This window comes from Pinus tabuliformis, chromosome 7 (genome assembly GCF_031772625.1).
Source record: "Pinus tabuliformis cultivar Carrire ecotype Pingquan chromosome 7, CPIR1, whole genome shotgun sequence".
Lineage (NCBI taxonomy): Eukaryota > Viridiplantae > Streptophyta > Pinopsida > Pinales > Pinaceae > Pinus > Pinus tabuliformis.
This window is the reverse complement of record NC_142293.1, coordinates 459,004,286-459,028,923: the sequence shown is the minus strand read 5'-3', so window position 1 is coordinate 459,028,923 and position 24,638 is coordinate 459,004,286. Positions and strand designations below refer to the sequence as shown.

General features: G+C 39.1%; 1 pseudogene; it reads right to left on the bottom strand.

Moving 5' to 3' along the window:
• Positions 1-818: 818 nt before the first annotated feature.
• The window catches only part of LOC149247944 (protein LATERAL BRANCHING OXIDOREDUCTASE 1-like), a 365,669-nt pseudogene continuing 341,849 nt past the window's right edge, over positions 819-24,638 (bottom strand).

Sequence of the window (24,638 nt, the reverse complement as noted above, 5' to 3'; positions counted from 1 at the left end):
GCTAAAAGAACATTTGGTTTCCACCCGAATAACACTTCACACACTCAAAATCATGGTGAGGTACACCATGACCAAATAAAATAATCCTAATAACCTTCTTAGGAGTAGCGAGAGATAAATTTTCTTTAGCTTTATGATAGAAGATGTTGAACTAAATTTAATTGTAGATTTAGAAATGTTTTGGAAATTTAATGGACATGATAGACCCAAGCCAAGTGAAACATTTGATTTTGCTACTATTCAAATTTCCAAATATTTTGAATTCTGCAATTTAGTAAGCAGAACTAATAAAAAAATATGAACATATAACCCAAGTAAAAAAAAAAAAAATTAGTAGGAGATAGCAAGGAGGAATATACTTGAATCTCTATTATGGGGGCCCATGTGTAAATTCTAGCTCTTCTCCAGCGAAGTAAATTTCTTTAAATCCATAGCCTAAGAATGCATTTATTTAATATGAACTGTATGTGAAATACAAACCAATTCTTAAATATGAATGAATATAAATGTCAACTTATAGTTCCTATTTTATTCACAGTGGCTTGGAACGTATAGAAGATAAATCCAAATGTCAAGTTCCACATAGCAAAGATACAAATTCACATGACAGACAACTCTGAAATGCTAGGTGTGCACAAGAGCAAGTTGTATGAACATGGAATGATAGCAACATGACTAAGGCACCTATTGGCCATGGTTTTGATTCTTTTTTATTGTTCAAGTTCGTATAAAACGAAAAGGAAAACACAACACAAGCATTTGACACTTTTGCATGCTTTGTCATCTGCACTCATTAAGGACATGCCATACATAATGGCTTAAGTTGAAGTGGAGTCAAGTTTAACAAAGTCCAACACCCTCTTCTCACGAAGTTTGTCAACTAGAAGATGACGTAGAAACTGTGCATGGCTTATTGTTTTATATAACAAAGGATGTTGTGACTGGTCCACGAGTTCTTTTGAAGGACCAATTTCCACATAATATGATGGACTATAAAAGGCAGCAATGGATAGTCATTCCCTCTCTCTATTTGTTATTACCCTGTGCATGACAGTTTTGTTTTTTCCATTTCTCATGATCTACACATTCATTCCAATAAGAAGACATATAGTATTAAAACAAACATTTCATATGATAAATTTTTAAGAATGCATGGAAATCATGTACAATAAAAAAATAACCATAGTTACCTCGACTATGTCTCCAACTTTGACAATAAATGCATTGGGTATGGCTTTACAGAAATCCATGAGTCTTCCTTCTTGATGTTTAAACCTTATGTATCATAATCTTGCACTAGCAAGGTGATTCCTCCAATATCAGAATGGGGATGGAGACCAAGAACAAGTTCAGGTTGTGGATAGGGTGGGTAATAGTTCATCCACAAAGATAGTGTAAACACTCCTATGAGCCTATTTTTCTCCAGGCATGATATCTAACCCTTCTATACAAATATGGCGTTCCATTCCACTGGACGCCTTGCACAACATTATATTTCCACTTAGATTATGTTAGCACTCAATAATTTTTTGAGGTTACAGAAGAAAATCACCAAGGTAACTACAAACCAACTTTGGAAGCTGGGATCTAGCCCTGCCAGCTTCAGAGAAGGCTCTCTCTATAATATTTTACTTTTTTGGATTGAATCTCATGCTAGCTCTGAAGTTTAAGGTTTGATTTATATTTGAATGGTTGGTTGATAACTAGATTACCATTGGGCTATGGAGTTCGTTACATAAATAAAGATTGACAATAGTGTCTATAGATTGATCTCACAGGGCAGGGTAGCCAAACCGAATAGATTCTTTAAGGTCTATAAAATAGAGAAGAAGAATAGATTTAAGGTTCACTTTACATATAGAGCATTGTTACCTGAATTCTATATTTAAAGATCAGAAGAAAACATTGAGATTATTCGTAGTTGGGTGCAGAGTGTAGATTTAAACAAATTCTTCCCTTTACTTATCTATTGAATAATTCAGATTAGGAAAAAAATATGTGTTATAAACAAAGAAATATAAACCCATAAGATGAGATATGCACTTCACCAAAAACTTGACACAAGAATCCCGTGAAAGAGATTTTGTATTACTGGTAATCTGTTGATTCTTCAAAAATATACAATAGTGTTCTTTGTAAAAAAAACCAACATTTCTTACTTCAAATGATTATCCAGGTGGATATTGGTGGCCACCCGACTATTCCAGTTGGACCGCCACCATTGTTTTGTCAATTTTTTTCAATTTCCTTAATTGTAGCACAATTTACTATTTTTGGCAGTTTTTGGGTCGTGAACTTTCAGAGTCGTTTTGAGGGCATAGACAACATTTATTTGGAAATATTCCCCTGGGTTATTTCATTGAAATATAATTTCAGTAGTGGTACTCAAATATATCTTTCCAATGAGGTATTGTGTGCGTTAAACGGAGATAATATGACCAAGTTACGACCCCGGGAAGTTGGCTGCCCAACTAACCCCAACAGGGCCCATAAACTCTTGGTGTTACATCTCCTTTGGTTAGGTTTTTGGTTGTTTACGGTTTTCTTATATTGTTCAATAATAAAAATGCCCTTGAGCCTCATTGTAACTCAATTTAGAGGCATGTAGGTGCCACATCTCTTCTCAAAGATAAGCTACCATCACCCGAGCTAGCCTCATTTCCATTCTATTTGTAAGCATATTTCATTATTTGATATTAATGAAAGGAATTCTTATTTATGTTGAATCTCCTTATTTATGGTTATATCTATAATTTTTTGTGTTCCTGTTTAAATTCATATCAGTGGTACCAAGCGGTCTTCTCTTTCTCTGTTTTTCTTTCTATGTCCCCAATGAGGTCAGGATACAAGGAGTTAGGGATCGAACTGGTTGAACCTTTGTAAGACTAGCCTCGTAAATCCCGACATTTTTCCATGGGGAAAGAAAAGAAATATGAGGGAGCAGGAGATCCTATCAAAATATTGCTCGAGGTGGCCCTAAAGAAACAAAGGAACACAATGATGGATAACTTTCCCCACATCCTTCAATGGTTGCCCACCGGCATCGCATCCGTGTCCAACAGCCACTCTAGAGGCTCCACACATTTTAAGGTACAAGTACACTTTGACATTCCCATATTTGAGGGCCAAATAGATTCAGACGTCGTAGATAAATGTTTGAATCTTCTAGAAGGATATTTTTTTTCATGATTTTTCCAGCCGGGAAAATATTACTTTTTCTCTTCTCAAAGTCGCCCCCCACATCAAGGACTAGTGGAAACCTAATGTGAGCAAAAGGATGAAAGTACGACCTCACTATTTTCAGTTGCTCCCACTTGGAATTCATTCCGAGACACCATCAAGGAGCAGTACAACCCTTTCAGGAGCTACGAGGACAAATACATAAAGTGAACATGCTATGATAGGGAAGGTACCAAGATGTGCCAGAGTTTACCAATTTTTTTCATAACCTTCGCACGATGTTGGGTATCAAGGATTTTGAGAAACAATTTGTACTCAAGTACCATGGCTTCCTACATAGATACATCCAAGACGAGATGGAGTTCTTGGACATCTCCTCGTTCGGCACGACATAATAATATGTTGTCAAGTTGAGTAGAAATTTAAACAAAAGAAGAGAGACGTTGGATTTGTGAATCCAAAGCAAGGGAAAGGTGCCCCCATATCGCAGAAAAAAGGACAAATCCAAGACGGGACAGCCCAGGACAACCTGCCAAGGCCACAAGCAAAGGACAACACTGTGAAATGAAAGAGGGACATGGGAAAGTGGTGTGAGTTTCATAAGAGCTCCACCGAAAACACAAGTGAGTGTCGGTCTGAGATGAAGGCTTCAAAATTAGATGCATGTTCTAACTTTGAGTCAGAGCGTAACAAGGGGAATGAAAAAGGGAAGCAGATTATTGTTGCAGAGCCCAAAGCCATAGTCGCCACCACAAAGATCCAGTAGGAGGAACCCGAATATACAAAGGAGGAGGAGCATCTCTTCCACTCCCAGATCTAGGTAAAGAGTTCCCCACTACAGTTCGTTGTCGACAGCGGGAGACAAAAGAACCTTAGTGCAGGAGAGATTGTGAAGCGATTGTGCTTACTAACCACAACACACCTAAAAGCATACACCATTTGATGGTCACCAAAGATGGGATCTACGCGTGATCCAACAATGTCGCCTTCCATATAACATCAAGCCCTTCACAGATGAGGTATTATGTGATGTTGCTCCCCTTGATGTATGTGATGTATTATTAAGCCAACCATACTTGTGGAAGTGACATGTTGTATATCAGTCAAGGCCTCATGTTGTTATTGTTACATTGGGAAATAAGTTTCACAGGATACCGAAGGTAGCACCGCCTACTGCCATCTCTCTGATTACTGCAAAACAATGTAGTAAGCTCATTTTAAAAAGAAAGAAATTTGTTTTCCTGATGATATGCACTCAAGGAAACAAGAATACGATGGCCATGACCTCCAAACAGGGTCCCTACGCATGACAACAATATATGGATAAGGTCATGGAGGAGTATGAGGACATCTTCACCTCCCCCACAGGAGTGCCTCTGCACTTTCAGGTCAAGCACTCCATCGATCTAACCCCAGGTGAGTCATTATCTAATGGACCCATATATCAGTGTTCCATTCTGGAGAATGATCAAATCAAGAAGCAAATTGAGGAGCTGCTACGAAAAGGTCACATTCATATGATTTCATCACCCTGTGGGAGCCCAATTATGTTGGTACAGAAGAAGGATGTGACTTGGAGACTCTATATTGACTATTAGGTGCTGAAGAAGATCATTGTATGGAATAGGTACCCGATCCCATGGATTGATGACCTTCAGGACCAACTCAAAGGGGAAAAATATTTCCACAAGATCAACTTGAAGTCCTGATATCACCAGGTACCAATAGAACCCTATAATGTGTGGAAGACTGACTTCAAATCCAAGGAGGGCCTTTTCGAATGGTTGGTTATGCCTTTCAAGTTGATGAATTCTCCTCATGAGGTTGATGAATGATATCTTGCAGCCATTCACCAACTCATTTGTAGAGGTATACTTGGATGACATCTTGATCTTCAGCCAGAGTTGGAAAGAGCACCTCCACCACATCTGACAGGTTCTCCAAACACTACTACAACATAAGTTATGTGCCAATTTGGAGAAATGCACTTTTGGCATGACCCAGGTTCAGTATCTGGGATACATTATTGATGAATGGGGGGTGCATGTGGATCCAACCAAGATCCAAGTCATTCGGGATTGGCCAGCCCCAACCACTCTCACAGAGCTCTACAACTTTCTGGGTCTTGCCAATTTTGACTGCAGGTTCATGTTGGGGTTCTCTCATATCACTTGGCCCTTGATTCGAGTCACCAAAGGAGGAGCAAAAGCAAAATTCTTTTGGTTTGAATCTCAACAAAAGACATTCGAAGAGTTGAAACATCGCCTCTCATCTGCACCACTGCCCATACTTGCAACAACCATTTGAGATCGAGACATATGCCTCTGACTATGCTATTGGGGGAGTCCTTACTCAACTGGGGCATCCAGTGGTATATCATAGCAAGAAACTTTCAGACATAGTCTGGAAATATCCCACTTATGACAAAGAGATGTATTCCATTGTGCATGCCTACCCACAATGGAAGCATTAAATTTTGGGGAAGGAAATAGTCATCCACACAGAGCACCAACCCCTGCAATTCTTACAAATGTAAGGGAAGTTGCAGAATGATCGCCATCAGAAGTGGTCCACATACCTACAATAGTTCCATTTGAATATCAAGTACAACAAGGGTAGTGCAAATAATGTTGGGGACTAGCTCAGCTGACCACCAGTCATGGCGTTAACGACCGTGCTCAAATCTTATGGGCACAAGACTTTTGATTGGCCACTTCTCTACAAAAGTGACCCATAATTCGGCAACACATATCTTATGCTCTTGAAGGGTCATGAAGTTCCATATTTTCACCTCCAAGATGCTCCGTTATGCCACTTGGGACACCTTTTTGTCCCTTCAAGCGAGTGTGTGAAGATGATTTGGGAAGCGCATTACAGTCGGGACATTGGGAATTTTGGGGTTGAGAAAACAATGGCAGTACTGCAGAAGTATTTCTATTGGTCAAATCTTTGATAGAATGTTGAGAAGTACATCACATCCTACAATACCTTGGCCATTGCCAAACCAACCATCAAGAAGGAAGGTCTCTATACTTCTCTGCCTACCCCTAGTCGACCTTGGGAATCCATCTCAATGGATTACATGTCAAGCCTTCTTTCTACTAAGCATGGAAATGACTTTGTTTTTGTGGTCGTTGAAAGACTCTCAAAGATGGCCATTATGGTGGCCTGCAAGAAGAGTATCATGGCGAAAGTCATTGCTAAACTCTTCTTTGAATGAGTGTGGGTACACTTTGGGATCCCTTAGTCTATCATCTCAGATTGGGATAGTAGGTTTCTCAGTACATTTTGGTCCAGTCTCTAGTCGATGCTGGACACCAAGCTCATTAAGTCCACAACTTTCCATCCCCAAACTGATGGCCATACAATGGTCGTCAACAGGATGATCCTACACATTATGCACTTGTAAAAATAAAAGCATCCACTCACATGGGATGAGAGCCTCCCCTATGTCAAGCACAACTACAAACAGAATCTCCATAACTTGACTAGCCACAACCCTTTTTAGGTGGGCTTGGGATTCCAGCCATTGTGTCCCATTCATGTGGCCATACAAATTGCTGCGACTCAGGAAGATTCGGCTCATGTCCAGTCCGAAGCTGACAAGGAAAATAACTTCATTGAGCACATTCAACATATCCACCAACAGGTCCATGACATATTGGACAAAGCCAATGCTAGGTACAAGTAGTGGCATGATCAGCATCGGGTGCCACACAAGTTCCAGGTGGGCAACAAAGTTTGTCTACATTGGCAAAAGGAGTGCATCGCTAGGTCTCACTGCAAGATACGCCCTCTTCGATATGGGCCATACACCATCACCAAGGTTGCAGAAGATAATGCTTTTGAGCTCATCATTCCGCCATTCCTTCGCCTACACCTAGTGTTCAATGTGGATCGCCTTCAGCCATACTTTCCACCATTATTAGAGACATTTGACATTGCAGAACAACTCACACCAACAAAGTTAAATCCAGACTGCATGGAACAAGATGCAACTGATCGGCTCATGGAAATGCACATCAAGAATACTCTCCAGTGGAAGATCCAACTATATCGAGTTGTCAAAGCTGGACAACTCCTACACCAAGGAAAATGGCTCACTAGGGACAAAGTTCAATAGAAGTTTCCTTATCTCATGGAGGAAGACATTTGACATTGCAGAACAACTCACACCAACAAAGTTAAATCCAGACTGCATGGAACAAGATGCAACTGATCGGCTCATGGAAATGCACATCAAGAATACTCTCCAGTGGAAGATCCAACTATATCGAGTTGTCAAAGCTGGACAACTCCTAAACCAAGGAAAATGGCTCACTAGGGACAAAGTTCAATAGAAGTTTCCTTATCTCATGGAGGAACTCAATGCAATGGAGATAATTGCTTCCTAAGTGGGGAGGAATGATCTAGGTGAATATTGGTGTCCATCTAGCTATTCCACTTAGACCCCATCATTGTTCTGTCATTTTTTTTTAGTTTCCTTGATTGTAGCACAATTTACTATTTTTGGCAGATTTTCGGATCTTGAACTTCCGGAGCCATGTTGAGGCCCTAAACAACGTTTTTTTGGCAATATTCCTTTGGTCAATTTCATTGAAATCATGTTTTTAGTTGTATTCCTCAAAGAGATCTTTCCAATGAGGTATCATGAATGTTAAGTGGAGATAATATGACCAAGTTACGACCCCAAGAAGTTGTTGCCCAACTAACCCCAACGGGGCCCATAAAATCTTGGTGTTACAACTCGTTGGGATAGGGTTTTGGTTGTTTAGGGTTTTATCTAATTGTTCAATAATAAATAGGCCCTTGAGCCTCATTGTAACTCAGTTCAGAGGCATGTAGATGCCACATCACTTCTCAGAGATAAGGTACCATCACCCGAGCTAGTGTTATTTCTATTACATCGTTGTATTTATGGTTATATCTATAATTTTTTTCAATCCTGTTTAAATTTAGATCAAATGATAAAGTACTTATAAAAATTCTAAACTCAAATATCTTCAAAAAATATCAAGATTTGTTACGAATATCTAAAAGAAATATCTTGGAACAGGATTGAAGATTTTATTACAAAAAGGTATGAAAATTGATTAAACTGTCTAAAAAAATATCAGTTGTGTGTGTTCCGGTGTTGTTTCTTGGCATTCTCGAGCAATGTTGTTTGAGTTGTTGGAATGTGTGTCTCATTGTCCCACTATTGCAATGTGTTCTATTTGATGACTGTCATTGTTAAATAAGCAAAGGTATTTATCTTGATGTCCTCTGTCCATTTGATACTTGCTGATTAAAATATGTTGAATGTGTCCTCACTGTCTTCTTTTCCTTTACTGTTGTTTTTCTATTTAAAGCAAGGCAGGGGGATTGATTCTTTTAGACTATGAATGGATATCGGGAGGGGCCACGTAGAAGTTGAGGACTGGGGGCAGGAAGATGAAATGGAGGTGGAGCTGGATTTGAAAGTCAAAGGAATCTTCTTTTTGGAGGGAGGGGAGGTGCTACAGTGATGTATGAGAAGGCGAGGGTCCAAATAAGGAGACGAAGACACATAGCAGTGGGAAAACCACTTTTAAGACCCCTCCCCTTGTGGTTAAAAAGAATCACAATGGGGGGTCCGAAAACACATAAGCATTGTGGATTAGAGCGGTGTCACAATCTACGCCATTAAGAGATGGGGAGTTTTACTTTTAACATGTGGTCCTCTTTTCTTATCACAATCGCAACAGGATTGGGCCTCTTTCATCTCACAATTGCAATGAAAACATAGGGTTTTAACACTTATTTACCCTATTTGACAACAAAGGAGGACATGAAAACCTTAACACTGCGATATATAAGATATCGCATATGTAGAGATAATCACAATCAGAGGTCGGATGGAGTACTTATAATTGTTTTCATATCATTCCGCCAATGCATTGGACATGATATTTTATTAAGAACCATTTTATAGTTATCACATCCATCCAGGGCCAATCACAATCATAACCGCATTAGAAAGGCGTATATGGAAGTGGGACTTGGAAGGATCAACGATTTTGATATCACAATCGAGGGTCGAGAGGATATCGCAATCAGGATTGGGAGCAATGCAATATCAAAGTGGGATTTTTATCGGCATCGAGACTGATATTGGCACGATACATGGTATCATACTGTGGGATATGATGCAGGGTAAGGAATGAGGGACTTATCGGCGTGGAAGTTTGTTTTGGAGAATTTAGCATCTATGGATAAATACTAATTCCCTAGATAAGTAGTTGTATCTAGAAAAATATTTTAAAGTGTTTTAGACTTTTCCTATAAGCAATAGATAAGATGAGAAGATAGAAGGCCTACCTGTAGTTCCGCTTTCCTCTCGTCTCCCTTGTATCGATTCCATCGCTCCTTCCCATACTTAATCTGCTTGAGAAGTACCCTGTAAACACAACAGAAGTCAAAAACTGATTAAAGCATATGATCCATTGAATATAAGTGAAAGGAACCAGATACAATTCACACACATAAGCAGTATAAAACAATACAAACATATGGGAAAAAGGTTCAAACACTTTATTAGATAGAAGAAGGAATTACAACTATTAGTGTCTAATTCAAAGCCATTCCTCCAACATGGATCCCATCCACATCACATCAAAAGCATGACAACCTTGTAGCATCACAATACTTGCTTCAAAGCCAAATCTTGTAGGAGCATTATCTCCTTACAATTCAACATAATCCAGCCCTTGATCACTTAGATGAGTGGTCAATTTATAAGAAGATGAAGGAGATTTTGTCATTAATGGTGGCATTGAATGGCCTTCCATACTTAGAATTAGTTCCATGGAGGAAGGTGTTATCACTCAGAATTTTCCTTAGAAGTTATTAGAAGAAGGAATAAATTGAGGTAACCACAAACCAATCTTTTAGGTATAGGCTCTAGCCAACCTATGACTTAGAGAGGGCTCTCTGTATGAAATTTAGCTTTGTTTTACTTGGATTTTAGGCTAGTTCTTAATGTTCATTGGGGTTTTGGTTTTGAATTGAAGATTGGGTGGTGGAATTCTTGGAACAAATGGATAGAGCAAGGTCTTTAAGCCATTGGGCTATGGAGTCAACAAATGGATAGCAGAACTGGATCAATTCATTAAAGGGGTTGTTCACAGGGCAGGTTAGCAAAGTAAAGTGCAAATCTTTAGGTTGAATGGATGAAATGATCCTAACCAAAGTGAGAGAGCACTTAAGAATCCTCAAACTGGGGTTAAGATGAAGAATAGAGGATAATCATGAACAAAGCGCAATTAAGAATCCTTTGCTATAGATCACAAGGAACTACCTAAACTAAGGAGCAATCAAGAATTGCTTAACGTAGATTAGTGAAGAAAACATTGAATATGCATAATAGTCAAAACATAGTGTAGCTAAGCAATTTATGAGATATCATTCCATGTTATAGCATTTAGATTTTTAGAGATACAAGTAAGACTGTGGAAAAACTTAAAGGAAAATAACATTGAACGTGAGAGAATACTTATTTGAATTTTGCTTTATACAAGAATCCAATGAAAAATCTGATCTTTATTCCTTGATCCATCTAGCTGATCTAGTCATTGATACAATAGAATTTCATAATTAAGAACAAGAGGCCTATAGAAATGTTTTGGAATCCACCCTACATACTTAAAATTGTGAAGTATTTATACAAAAAATTATTCAAAATATCTCAAAACAACTTGAGATTTAATCTAGGAAATACAAATATCTTCGTGCAAGAAGATAGAGATAGCTAATGAACTATTTCATGTTGTCCCTTTTATTATGGTTGTGTTGGCCTTTATTTTTGAAGTGTAGCCCTTTATTCTTGTTTGTTGTTGTAGTGTTTCACGCTAGATTTTTCTTTAACTTTTACCTTTCATCTGATACTCTTTAACCCGAATACTCTTTGACCTTGATGTGTTGTTGTTACCTGTTTTACCTGGTTGTTTTCTTTTTACTTTGTAGTAAATTTATCCTAGTAAATCTGTCATTATCTCCCACCATTCTGCATCAGGTAACTTTACATTCATCGTTCTCCTGTAGATTTCATCAGCTTTAGTATATTTGGAAAAATTGGGCTTGGGGAGGAATAAATGTTTGATCTCATGCTCTAGGAAAAACAAGTTTTCAAATGTGTTGTACAAAACTTTGCCTGTTGGAAATGCTTTTATGGATGAAGACTTGGCTTGCTCCTTTGCCAATTGTCTGAATCTGGTATCATAGTCTAACTATGTCATGAGTTTGTCATTGATAACCATAGGACTGAGCAAACCTTTCTCCCTTAAAATTTGGAATTTAGCCATGAACCTATCAATGGCTACCTGCATATTGTGACACTTTTCTTCTAAGTTAAGCATAAGGTTACTTCTTGTTATAGAAATTTTTGGGCACTGTAACCCCAATCATATATGTCCATAAACCAAGGGCTTATGAGTCCCTAAAAGTGTTGTTTCATGCCCTAAAGGAACAAGGTCAGCTGATTACATCATCTCCCAGAAGTTATCCACAGGAAACTACTCAGAACTGGTCAAAACTGGACCATACAGGTTGCTCAGTGCTAAGGGTGCAATGCATCTCACCTACCCAGTGTAAAAGGTGTGATGCATACTAGAAAGCCCTTCTGTAGGGTGCGATGGGTGAGAATCGACAAATGGCAGAGACAGTTTGCGAGGTGGATGATCATGGAATCTTCCAGAAACTTCTCCTGTGACACTTTCCTCTCTGAATTCGCCCAGGGATGAGTAAGAGATCATCAATCTCCAAGTGGAATCAAGAACTATCAAAGAGAAGACACTAATCAAAATCCTAGAAGTTGACTCACCTCCCTGCAATCATCTATATATGGATCCCTCATCCTAGAGATCCAAAGGCTGTAATTTTGAATCTTGTAAGGAAGTGTTGTTGGTTTCTTGGTGGAATATCATAGTGTTGGGTGATCTAAGCTTTTCATGAGGTGAAGAAGGGCTTTCATGCTAGGAGGATGACACTGGGTCAGATCAATGGGTTGTAATTCTGTCTTTTAATCTTTATATCAATAAAGCTATTCAAGTTTTCCTCCACATTCTTGTATGTCTGATAGTATATGTATTTGTGTGGTCAATATATATCTGGTCATATATTGCTTATGATTGTAGATCTCTGCACTTTGAAGGTATTATGCTGCTTTGACTTTACAGGTACTCTTTGAAGCGAAGTGGTCAAGGGAGAAGCGGCAAAGACCTGTCGGTGACGAGAAGGAACAAGCAAAGAAATGAGCGAAATATCGAGGTTGATATTCTTTGATCCTCTCTTATATACTTCTCATAAAGGAAAATGAAAGTAAATTCAATCTGTTTGTTTCTAAGATAGCTACCCGTCTTAGTGGGACTAGCAGCTCTGCATAAACACTAGATTTCCCGATAACAAAATGGCGACTCCACTGGGGAGTGAATAGCTTGTTTTCTTGTTTATACTTGTTTTCTTTATAAACTTACAATCGGATCCTGAAGCTAAGCCAGCTAGCCTTCGAACTGCATTTTCTATTCAAGTGCAAAGTAGATCAATGCTGCTTCAGTCTATCTCTAGGTTTTCTTTATAAACTGAACAATCGATTTGCAAACATCCTAATTTCCCTAGTGGTGGCTCTAGTAACCTCATTAGATCAGCCCCTATGATTTATATTCACTAACTATCATTAGCTCAGCCTAAATCCCTGAACTAAGCTACAAATTGTGACCATGAACCAAGTTGAAGTCTCATCCCTGGACCATCGCACTTTCCCTGTGTTGCAGGTGCGCTGATCAGATAAGACCTCTTCTGCTTTCAAATTTTGGTTTCTTTGTTCACTCTCTTCAGCTTTATTCAGGAGTTTTGCTGTCTGTGATCAGTATACCACTGTGGAAAATCCCTTCCTTTGCATGATTCCGCCTCCATAGTACAAATAATTGTGAATGTTATTATGTATTGTGTGCCATTTATAGTTCTCTTTCACAAAAAGTAGCGTAATCAAACTGTCGTCCTTTGATTTGGAACTGTCACAAGTGTTATTTTCAGTCAAAGAAAATAATTCTATTGGTCTTGATGGTCAATTATACAGTTACTCTTGTATTTGATTTGAATTAGTAGTTTTTCAAGTGTCGAAAGAAGTTTTCAATTCAAAGTCACAAAGTGTCGTCATTATCTTCCTTTCATTTTTGAAGAGAAATTTGTTAGTACTATCGCTTTGAAAAGATAATTCAGATTTGTACTCAGCATTCTTTATGTCATTCACACATTAAGAAAGTGGAAAACAAATACCATGTGCATTTGCATTTAGACTACTTGTTGGCTTGATTTAGGACAGTGCATCTAGTGTGTTCTCTCTGCTCTATATTGAAAGACTATCATCTCTCTTTCTTTAGTAGCTAGGATTTTCATTACAAAAAGAAGATTAAACGATTGTTTATCATCTTAGATTGAATTTTAGGAATTGTATATCTACATCATGCGATGAACCTGAAAGGCAAATTTCTTAAGAAAGATCAACTGTAAAATAAATTCAATGAACATAAAAAAACTTTGGAACCTAACGCACAACATTTAGAAGTCTACGCTAGAGACGTATTCTGGCGTCGTAAAGCCTGGTAACTATCTCTTTCATTGTTGGTGGGTGATTCCTCCTCTTTGAGACGACAAGTGCCAGTATGGACTTATGCTCCCACGTACCATCGAGTATATATTGGGAGACCACAATAGGCTATAACCTTTATCCATAGGAAGCCATGTCTGCTGCCCTATCGATCGCAATCCACTGAACACAACATTCAAGAAGATTGACTATTGTATCGTAAAAAGTATTCTGCAGTTTTGCGATTGGTTTGGTAATCCCTCTATCTAGATTTCTAGAGTAGTCTCTTTCGTTCCTTTTCAGACTCCTTAAAGGGAAAGGTCCATCTGAGCACTTGTCACTTCAGGCTCATTAAAAATTGAAGGCGACTAGAGTCATCTTTTTTTTTCTCGACTCTTAAAAATTGAAAAAACAAGTTGTGTCAAAGCGTCTAAAATTTATTTTAATCAGAATAACGTCACTATTCCCGCGTTGGTCTTAGGTTCAGGAAAATGGAGTCCACCAACCAAGGATTTCCCCTTGGGGGAAATCCTGGTCCTTTCTCCTCTTGGGGAGATGTTGGTGCACCTCATATGGCCACATTGTCACTTCCAAGATTGATGATTGGCTTGCCAATATGGCTCTTCTTGACCTATGTTGTTCAGAACACCGTGATTCATGAACAATCAAGTCAGCAACTAGATGACACTAAAGTTACCCCCCAACCTTCTACTTCTTCCGTTTCTCCCTCTCCTCCTTCCTCTTCACTTGATGAAGCTGGTAAAGCCAAAAATCAAGTAACTAAGAAGGAGAAGAAGGGGAAGGAGAAGAAGGAAAAGAAGAAGGAGCCAAAGGGAAAAAGGGGTAACCGTGCATCGTCCAGCGAAAATCCACACACTGGACCGTCCAAGCCTAAATCTCCACGTGTCATTTGCAAAGGAGACCACTACCATCGAGATTGTCCTTGTATCCCTTGGATCTTAAGGTACTGGTCTCCTCATTTGCACAATCCGATGTCATCAACCTCTGAAAATCATGTTGAAAGTACACCATCAACTAGTGAAAGTGAAGCATTTGGACAGAAAAGGAAATGTAAATTTCCTTGCAAACTGTGTGAAGGTGATCACGTCATCCACCATTGTCCCTTTCTAGACGAAGCAAAAAGAGTCTTGGATAACCATCCCACTTCACTGCTACGGCTTCCTCCTGGATACAAGAAACTCTTACCGAGTCCATCGCTAGTTGAAAATCCAACCGACACAACTTTGTGGTCAATCAAAGCATCTGTCATTGAAGATAAACCCGTTGAATCCATACTAGGCGAAATTCAAAAGGTTGAGGTGGCAGTCGACCTGGTCTTGTCTTCGAAAGGTCCATCTTCAGATGATACAATCACCGAAGAGAATGAGAACGACACCGTTCAAATTCTTTTCTTAAACACAGACTCTGATGAACATGGAGGAAATCTACCTGTTCCTTAACCGCAGGAAGGAAGTTCGCCAGAGTCATATCCGGCCATCTATTCTGTCCCACCTCCAAGCAACCTAGTGGTTTCCTTGGATTGGAATCTACTAGGCAGACCCCATCTACCATCTAATGTACCATTCTGAATCATTGTACAAGCCTATAGGATGGTCATGGTCAGTACTATCATAGATGAAGGGGCTTCTGTGAGTATCCTTTCCTCAACTACTTGGAAAGCGCTTGGTTCACCATCTCTTATGCCTGAGATGAGAAATCTGACATGCTTCGACAAAGGAACTAGTCGACTGTTAGGGATCCTTCCAAAGGTGCCTATAACTTTGAGAAGCAAAACTGTGCATATGAACGTAATGTTAGTCCAAGGGCCTTTAGATTAGAATCTACTCCTTGGGTGTGACTATATTTATTGCATGGGAGCCATTGTCTCCTCACTCTTTCGGGTAATGTGTTTTCCTCATGAAGGCAGAGTGGTCCAGCTCATAGACCAGCTTTCGTTCCCACGCTCACACATGGCAAATAGTAAAATACCATCCCTAAATGGTCTTTTCATGCAAGGAACGTCTCATCAATCTTCAGTCCATCCACCTGAAGAACGTGAGTAATTCGGGGGGTCGTGACTGAAACCCAGGGGGTATGCACCCTGGTGTGCTTCGGCAAGAAAACTATGGGTATAGGGTAGGTTTCTGCGAAGGATATATGACTAGTCTGACACCCGTCCATATAGGAAAAAGGGATTAGACTGGATAAGATACCACCGTTAGAAGGTATGCATTTCTTGATAGAACAAATGTTTTGTTTTCAAATTGAGGGGTAACCTGTAAAAGGTAGGCCTTTCTTGACAAAGAAAATGTTTTGTTTGCAAATTGAAGGGTAACCTCGAAACTCTGCTTCACTATACCTGGGGGCATGCAAACCTTTTTGCATGCAAGTGAAGAGCGACCATTTATTTTCTTAGTTTGTAGATTCTCAAACCCTTTAAACTCGTAGGATTGGTCGTTCCTAGCTTACATAAAGGAAGGATATGGAGCAAAGCTTCGAAAGGTGCAAGCTCCATAAAAATGGAATCTATCGATGAGACATCCTTATTATACAACTAGCACACGCATTTTTTATGTGAAGTTCAAGCTCGTTAAAAATTAAACCTAAGAAATGAGCAAATTTCTCCCCCAAAGTTTAAGCTCATTAAAAAATGAACCAATTTCTGATAAATAACCATTGTGAATGCATTATCATCAGCTCCTGAGTCTTGGTCGTGTTCTCATCATCACCTCCACTCTGTTTTAGCCGATCATTCGCCTCAATTTGATTGTTTACCCCTTTTTGAGGAACAGCTACGAAGAGTGATCCTGTTAGCCATCCTTGTGACACTGCAGTGATTGGAAAATTCCAAACCTTACCTGGAATCAGCTACTACCTGAAATTATCACTCGTTCCTCAAAAAACGAGTCTCCTTTAAGATCTTTTCGTCTGACTCGTAAAATATGAAAATATTGCTGAGAAGTTGGCCTCTTCAGCTCGTTAAAGCTACCGAGAGTGCTATCCCTCCTCTAGATTTTAATCTTTTTGGACCTAAGGGATTATTACACAAAAAGATTGAGTGCTTGTCTTGTTCGGCTCATTAAAATTATCGAAAATTCATCCCTTTCGTATTATTTTATACTTTTTTAGACTTAAGGGATTATATGATGAAAAAGGATTATTGGAGTTTCCTTTAAGTCCCTTTTCAGACTCTCTAAAATTGAAAAAGGACTGAGTTATCTTTGTCATTAAACTCGTTAAAACCAGTAGCGAAAAACTTGTCCATATAGACAAGAACAAGTTTCACTGTCGCTAGGCTCGTTAAAACATAGCGAAAGGTTTGCCCGAAGGGAAAATTATAGAACAAGCATATGCTATCCTCCTCAAACTTGATAAAAATAGAGAGTTACTGGTCAGCAATGACTGGGAAAAAATTGGGAAGAAAACTTGAAGAAACTTTATTGGTAGCAAAGTCGCTCTTGAACATGACACTTTCACTCCATGTCTCAGTCAGGTTAGGTTATTCTGTTCACCGGTCATATTACCATTGGTCCACCATACCATCCATCTTTGGGGTTAACACTACCAATCTATTTCAAGTGTCGCCGATATGTTCAAGAGAATTCGATCAGAGAATTCACCAACCCATCTTGTGTCTCATTCGATGCAATACCTTTATGCTTCATTCTTTCATGACTGCCACCCTGAACCTTGTATCATCAGATCATTTTCACCTCCAAAAGTCATTTGCTCCATTCCGTGTCATAAATGTGGGATTCATTAAGGCCCTCCTACGATGGGTCACCTCTTGTTGACATCAGCTCATTATCCAAGAAGTCGACCTAGGAACAACCCTTTCAGTACTTTGAAGCTTGCATGCCTCAATGGCAAGTTTCTCACTTCTAGCGACAGGTTTACATCAATGGCCTTCGACCGAGAGATTTTGCGTGGTGTTCGACGCCAAGTCCCATTTTCACACCACACGAATTTTACTGTCATACCTTGAGGTTGATCATCATTATTGGTGATTCCTCTCGCGCCTGTTAACAGCTTACAGCATTGGCTGGTAATCAGGCAATGTCTTTCCATGTTCGACTCCAGAACATTTTTTCACATGGATCGACTTGTACTTTGGGCGAAGATTGGACAAGTTTGAAGACCCCGGATCTAGTTTCATCCATCCAGGCTACGATATATTCAGGAAAATAAAGACATCAAATGTACGTCATTGCCGCACAGATGATCATCCGAATCAAAGTATGATGGCTCTATCAGAATCATCAGTGTGCCACACAGACAGTTGTCTATCCTATGTACATGAAAACGAATTTATAAAGCTGAGCATGGGAATGCCCGCCTCAGCTAGATCATGAAAATGTTATGAAGATAATGTATTGTATTGTATCTTATTACAGGTCGCCTTCCAGTTCGAAAAACCTCAGATCCTCATGATAAAGCATTTCACCCGACATCAAAAGATTAACGACCTCATGCTTTAGGGGGAAACTGTTATAGACATTTTTGGGCACTGCAACCCCAATCATACATGTCCATAAACCAAGGGCTTCTGAGTCCCTAAAAGTGTTGTTTCATGCCCTAAAGGAACAAGGTTAGCTGATTACATCATCTCCCAGAAGTTCTCCACAGGAAACTACTCAGAACTGGTCAAAACTGGACGATATAGGTTGCTCAGTGTTAAGGGTGCAATACATCTCACCTGCCCAATGTAAAAGGTGCGATGCATACTAGAAAGCCCTTTTGTAGTGTGCGATGGGCAAGAATGGACAAATGGCAGAGACATTTTGCGAGGTGGATGATCATGGAATCTTCTAGAAACTTCTCCTGTGACACTTGCCTCTCTGAATTCGCCCAAGGATGAGTAAGAGATCATCAATCTCCAAGTGGAATCAAGAACTATCAAAGAGAAGACACTAATCAAAATCCCAGAAGCTGACTCACCTCCTTGCAATCTATATATGGATCCCTCATCCCAGAGATCCAGAGGCTGGAATTTTGAATCTTGTAAGGAAGTGTTGTTGGTTTCGTGGTGGAATATCATAGTGTTGGGTGATCTAAGATTTTCATGAGGTGAAGAAGGGCTTTCATGCTGGGAGGATGATGCTGGGTCAAATCAATGGGTTGTAATCCTCTCTTCTAATCTTTATATCAATAAATGTATTCAAGTTTTCCTCCACATTCTTGTATGTCTGATAGTATATGCATTTGTGTGGTCAATATATATCTGCTCCTATATTGCTTATGATTGTAGATCTCTACACTTTGAAGGTGTTATGCTGCTTTGACTTTACAGGTACTCCTTGAACCGGAGTGGTCAAGGGAGAAGCAGCAAAGACCTATCAGTGAGGAGAAGGAACAAGCAAAGAACCGAGCGAAAGATCGAGGTTGTTATTCTTTGATCCTCTCCTATCTACATCTCATAAAGGAAAACAAAAGTAACTTTAATCTGTTTGTTTCTAAGATAGCTACCCGTCGTAGTGGGACTAGTAGCTCTGCATATAGATTTCCCGATAACACTTATGGAGAGGACCTTGCTTATTTCTAAAATGGTCGCAGTACTATCTTCTATATTTAGCTCATGGAGTGCATATCTATTCTTGTTGTTGAGGAAGTGGATGAGTCTATTGGCATCCTCTGGCTTATCTCCCAACTCCTCCTTCACTTTTTAGATAGCTTCTGTAGCTATCTTTACTAACTCTATTTGTTCAAAAATAACTTGAATTGAGGGCCAAATATCCTTGATGGAGTCAATGATATTGGCCCACAACATTTCCATGGTTTTCCCAAGTTGTTTCTCCAGTGTTAAGTCTTTCTCTAAGACTTTGATCCTTTCACTCATTCTTTGGGCTTTTTGTGCTTCTTCTTTCTGCTTTAGTTGGGCAAGTTTGTAGTCTATTTCCAAACTTGCAGCCTTTTCTCTTAACCTGTTCATTTCAGTAGCTTGGATAGACATCTCTTCCATGGCTTTGACTAGTTCTACTGCTTTCTCTCTTGATGCACCTGATGCTGATGTAGATTCCGTTATTGCTAGCAAGGTTGTTGCAAGTGGAGTTGTAGGTGCCAAAGATGCTGCTAGTGTTGATGGCACTACTATGGAGACTATAGGGATAACATTTTTTGAAGAAATGGGCACATCTGCTTGTTTTAATTGTATTAGAGCATCTAATTCCTTTTCGATCTCTTTTAGTTGATCATTTAGCTTTAATACTAAGTCCATTAGTTCTTTGTGCCCCTATTGGGTTTCTAGGACTTCAAATGTTTGTGGATGTTGTAGCTGAGGTATCTTTAGTTATTTCTTCAATGTAGCTAAATCATCGTTCTTAATAAGTTGTTCTGTGGCTTTCATATCCTTGGGATCGTGTCCCAATTCAATCACTAAGTCCTCTAAGGACTTGATCCTGGTATCCTAGGTCTATGAGGAGGCCTTCTCTAACAGAAGTTGCACTAAAATGTTGTTTAGAGAGCTTTATAGTTGGTGAGCAGCTGTGGTTTTACCTATCAGGGTGGAGTATATCATCTCTCTAGCCTGTTTGTGCAGTTCAATTTGGTCTATGGGATGAATATCCCTTGCTAACACTTCAAACTCTACCTTTTTTAAATCTGATGTTGTCTTTGGCTACTGGGTTGTAGCCTTAACAAATTTCATCTACAAATTTCCCTCTTTAATGTCAAAGGCTGACATTAGCCTTGTTTGATTGGTGGGAGTAAGCTCCAAGTACTGAGCATATGTTTGGGCCCTAAGCCTCTCATTTCTAGCTTTGATTTCTTTATATCTTTCCTTGATATCTTGGTCTTTGTCAATAGGCATTCTAAAGGAAGACACTTCAACACTAAGTTGCCTTTCCAACATCTGAGTTTTTGATGTGGAAGGCTCCTACATGCCCCCAGATGGAGTGGTAGGCCTACTTCTTTCTGCTTCTGTATTTGTGACCTCAGCTAAGTCTTTAGTAAATTCTTGCTCAGAGGTTGAATTTAGTGTTTGCCTCTTATTTGATTCCTGCTACAAATCAGAGGTGGCCATTCCTGAAGTGGAAGCCCCTTCTCTATTTTCTTTTGGGATCTTCTCCTCATTCTAAGGAGTATGGAGGGGTACTCATGGTTCTTTCTGGTTCTTCTGGTACCTACAGAAAAGAGTTGTCATCAAGCTGCTTTTCTAAATCAATTAGAGCATTCTCTATGTCTACTTTGGTTATGTCTTGGCCTACTAGGGTACCTTCCACCCATTCTATTTGATTTGCATATGCTTCTATTTCAGGTATGAGATGGTGAATGAAAGGTCCTAGCTTGAACTTTTGTCTCTTCTTTGTGATGAACTCCAAAGGATCATATCTCCAAACAAAACTTCTTTGGAACTTTATTCTCTGTAGAATTAGGTCTGCTTCTTTGCCTATGTCCCTAGAGTTGCATATGAAGGGGCTTAGTTGATCTTTTATCTTGAAATAAGCCTTCTTCTTAGCATTGATGAAGTTGACTTCATCTGCATTGATGTTTTTTCTATAATATTCTAGGGCAAACAACCTCATGGAGAGGTATCTTGGAAACTTATATGGTGCAAGCATGCAACCATATATCTTGATTTTTGTATGGTTTTGGTAAAGGTAGCAGCCACCCAGTTTGTTTTGTTTAGACAATTGAAGGACTCTCTTTGTTTCTGGACTAATTCTAGGGGGAGGGCTTCCAGCCAACATTTTCATGACTGGGTGTACAATAAAATCAGAATAAGAGTATGGAGACTTAAATTGGTGGATCAATGGGGTCCAAAAAATTGACTGACCTAGGTTGACCTTTGGTTTCTAGCGTATGAATGGTGAATGGGAACTTATCAGGTTGGTAATATAATAACATATGGTATAAAACTGAAGAATACTTGAAAACTCTTTCATTGTCCATTCTAAGGAATTGCTCATGCATCCTATCAGCTATAAATTGGGCATAGTCATAAATGATAGCAGGAGGCTGTCTTGGAGTGTAGATGGACATGAAGGTAAGGATTAACTCATCAACGTATTCACTAGTGGTGTACCCCAAAATACATGATATCATAGCTACAATATTCTAGCCCCATGGGGAAAAAATAACAGCAACATATGGGGGGGAGTCCTTAGGGATGTGTTTATCTTCTCTGATGAAGGTTTGGAATAGTTGGGCCAATTTTGCAGAGCTAAGTTTAGGATACATGTCCAACAAGTCTCCAATTGGGAGTGGGGTTAGGTTTGGCACTGGTTCGAGCTGAAGCATTTCATTAATAGACTCAGCAGTGATGGTGAAAAGGGCCTTCCAGTCATGAGACATGATATTTCTGTGACTGGGGACGTAGCAAGAATAACACATATGAACAATCTCAGGAAAAATTTGACTCCCAAAAGCCAATTTCATCTGCATGGTTCAGGAACCTGTCTCTACTTTGGCAATGTACTTTGAGCAGGGGCTCTTGGGTAGAGGTATCCTTTATTTAAAAATCCTTATCAGCTAAAGGAAGGTGGTCCAGGCCCAAGTGAGGTGTAGAGATGGGCCTTACATCGATTGCAATTGGAGAAGACATACTTTGTTCTTATGGATTTGAGAGAGGGGGGTGATTTAGAGTTTTTAGGGAAACTGAAGTTTTGCAGAATGCTTAAGGCTCAAAGTGTTAAAATAGAAGTAATTTTGATGTTTTTATTTTATTAACAATGTTATGAGGGTGAATTGACTCTGAATTCGATAACGGAGTTGGAATTCCATAGTTAAATACTTGGAATTGGGTGGAATTGACTTTAAATGGTGCTTGATGTTGGTTGCAGAGGTTTTTATGGTTTTGGTATGGACTAATGGATGAGATGGGCTGTCTGCAGCGTCTCTAGAGTAATGGCGGAGGTCAATGAGCAATTTCACTATTTGCAGGGGTTGCAATGGATTTTCTAAATTCTCAATAACAATTGCGCGAAAAGAGTGAAAAGAGGGGTAAACAGGCTTTTATAGCAAAATGGTTAATTTTTGGCGAGTTGATTGATTGATGAACAGTGACGGTTTTCGGCTGAAAGGGGGAAGTGGTTTGGGAGGTCTATCACACTGCTTTTGTGGTGTGGGTGGTATTAGGGAGGGATCGCTTGATCCCATTCATTGTTTTACACATAGCATCAGGGGCTGGGAGGAAAACCACCTTGTCGAGCGGGTAAAGGGTGGACATCGGGTCGACCCGATATGGATGCGAACCGTTGGATGGAGGGGAGGGAGATCGTACAATAATCGGGAGGTGAAGTTGTTCAGTGATTTATACAAAAAAGGTTTTCGGGGGGGCATGGGTCTAATCACCAGTGGTATATGATTAACTTAATAACTTAATACTTAATCGTGTCGGGGTGCTTTAATGAGAATTTAAGGACCGAGGGCAGGATTTAATATATTTGTGGGATATGGGGTAGTAGTATATTTTATAAGTAAACTAAGGGGTGGGGTTAATTTATATAAAGAAGTTAAATATATACGGGACAATGGGTTTATCGGGAATTTTATATATTTAATTAAAAAGTTAATATGAAGTGAAATGAGTAGAAGGGATATTGTGCTTAGGTATATGAAATGCTATGCGCGTTTCGTACCCTCAGTATTTTAGGATAAATGTATTTGGTGGGTTTTTGTATAAAACATGTTTATAAAGGGGTTTTCCTAGGAAAAAGAACTTAACCTTAGGAAAAGGGGTTTTGTGAGGGGGATGAATGAATTATAATGAAATTTAACACCTTTCCTTCTTAAGTCATCAAGCCGAGGGTCCGGTCCCACTAGAAGTCAGAGAAATTCTCTGAGCCTTTTTGACTTAAAAACTATAGGTATTAATATTTTTATTATGAAAGGGAAATTAGTGAGTGTCATAGGGGTTAAAATGAATGAGGGGATGTTAAGTAAACCAAATTGTGAACCATTGCTTTTTTTTTGTTTACCACTTATGCATATTTAAATGATGCATTTAGAACAATGAGATAAGTCCCTTTTATATCAAATGATATGATATTTCTGCAACCTTTCTACTACTTACCCACTTACTCATCCTACCATTTTTTCTTCACTTTATCTGGGTGCATTTAGGCTAGCAAACCCTTATCAATATTTTTCTTTTATTTACAAAATAAACTATCTAATTCTAACATTATATCATCCAAGGGCTCAGATGACACTGATAAGCTCCTTTTATTCACTCTACCTATCTAATGATCTGCCAAGATTACACTGTTTGGTCAAATTTATTCACTACCTAAAAACATAAAATTCAAAGTATGAAATATCCAAGTTTAAACATTTTGACTATTATGGACTGTGGCATAAGTAACAAGTTGCGCACAATCATTTATTATGTATAAAAGGTAAATAATAGTGGCATTTTGACTTACACACTTTCATGGTCTCTTTTTGTCTTTTGGGGTTCATATATTTTCATTTTTTTGACCTTTTCATTCTTCTTGTCCTTTGATTATTCTTTTAGGACATACCCTCTTTACATTTTTAACTTTTTAATATGGAAAACATTTGCAGAAAGCAAAAGGTATGTACAATATTACAAGGCTTAACCTTAGTCATTCAAAATTATGACTCCTATTGGTATAGGAACCTAACAGAAGGGATGAGAGGATAGGATGAACCTTAACTCATTTCTCATCCATTTTCGAGCTCATAGGAGTTGATAAGTGAGGGAAATTTCTAGATGACTCAAAAGGATAAAAATATTCCCCAAACCCTATGTGCATTTCACTCATTCTCACCTAGTGCAGGTGAAAGGAAGCCTAAGTGCTCTGCACATCACCCTGGCAGTGGACTTAACTGCTCTACAACGCACCTTCATAAGGGCTTACCTACGCTGGTCGCTCTAGAGGCTATTTTTGGATGC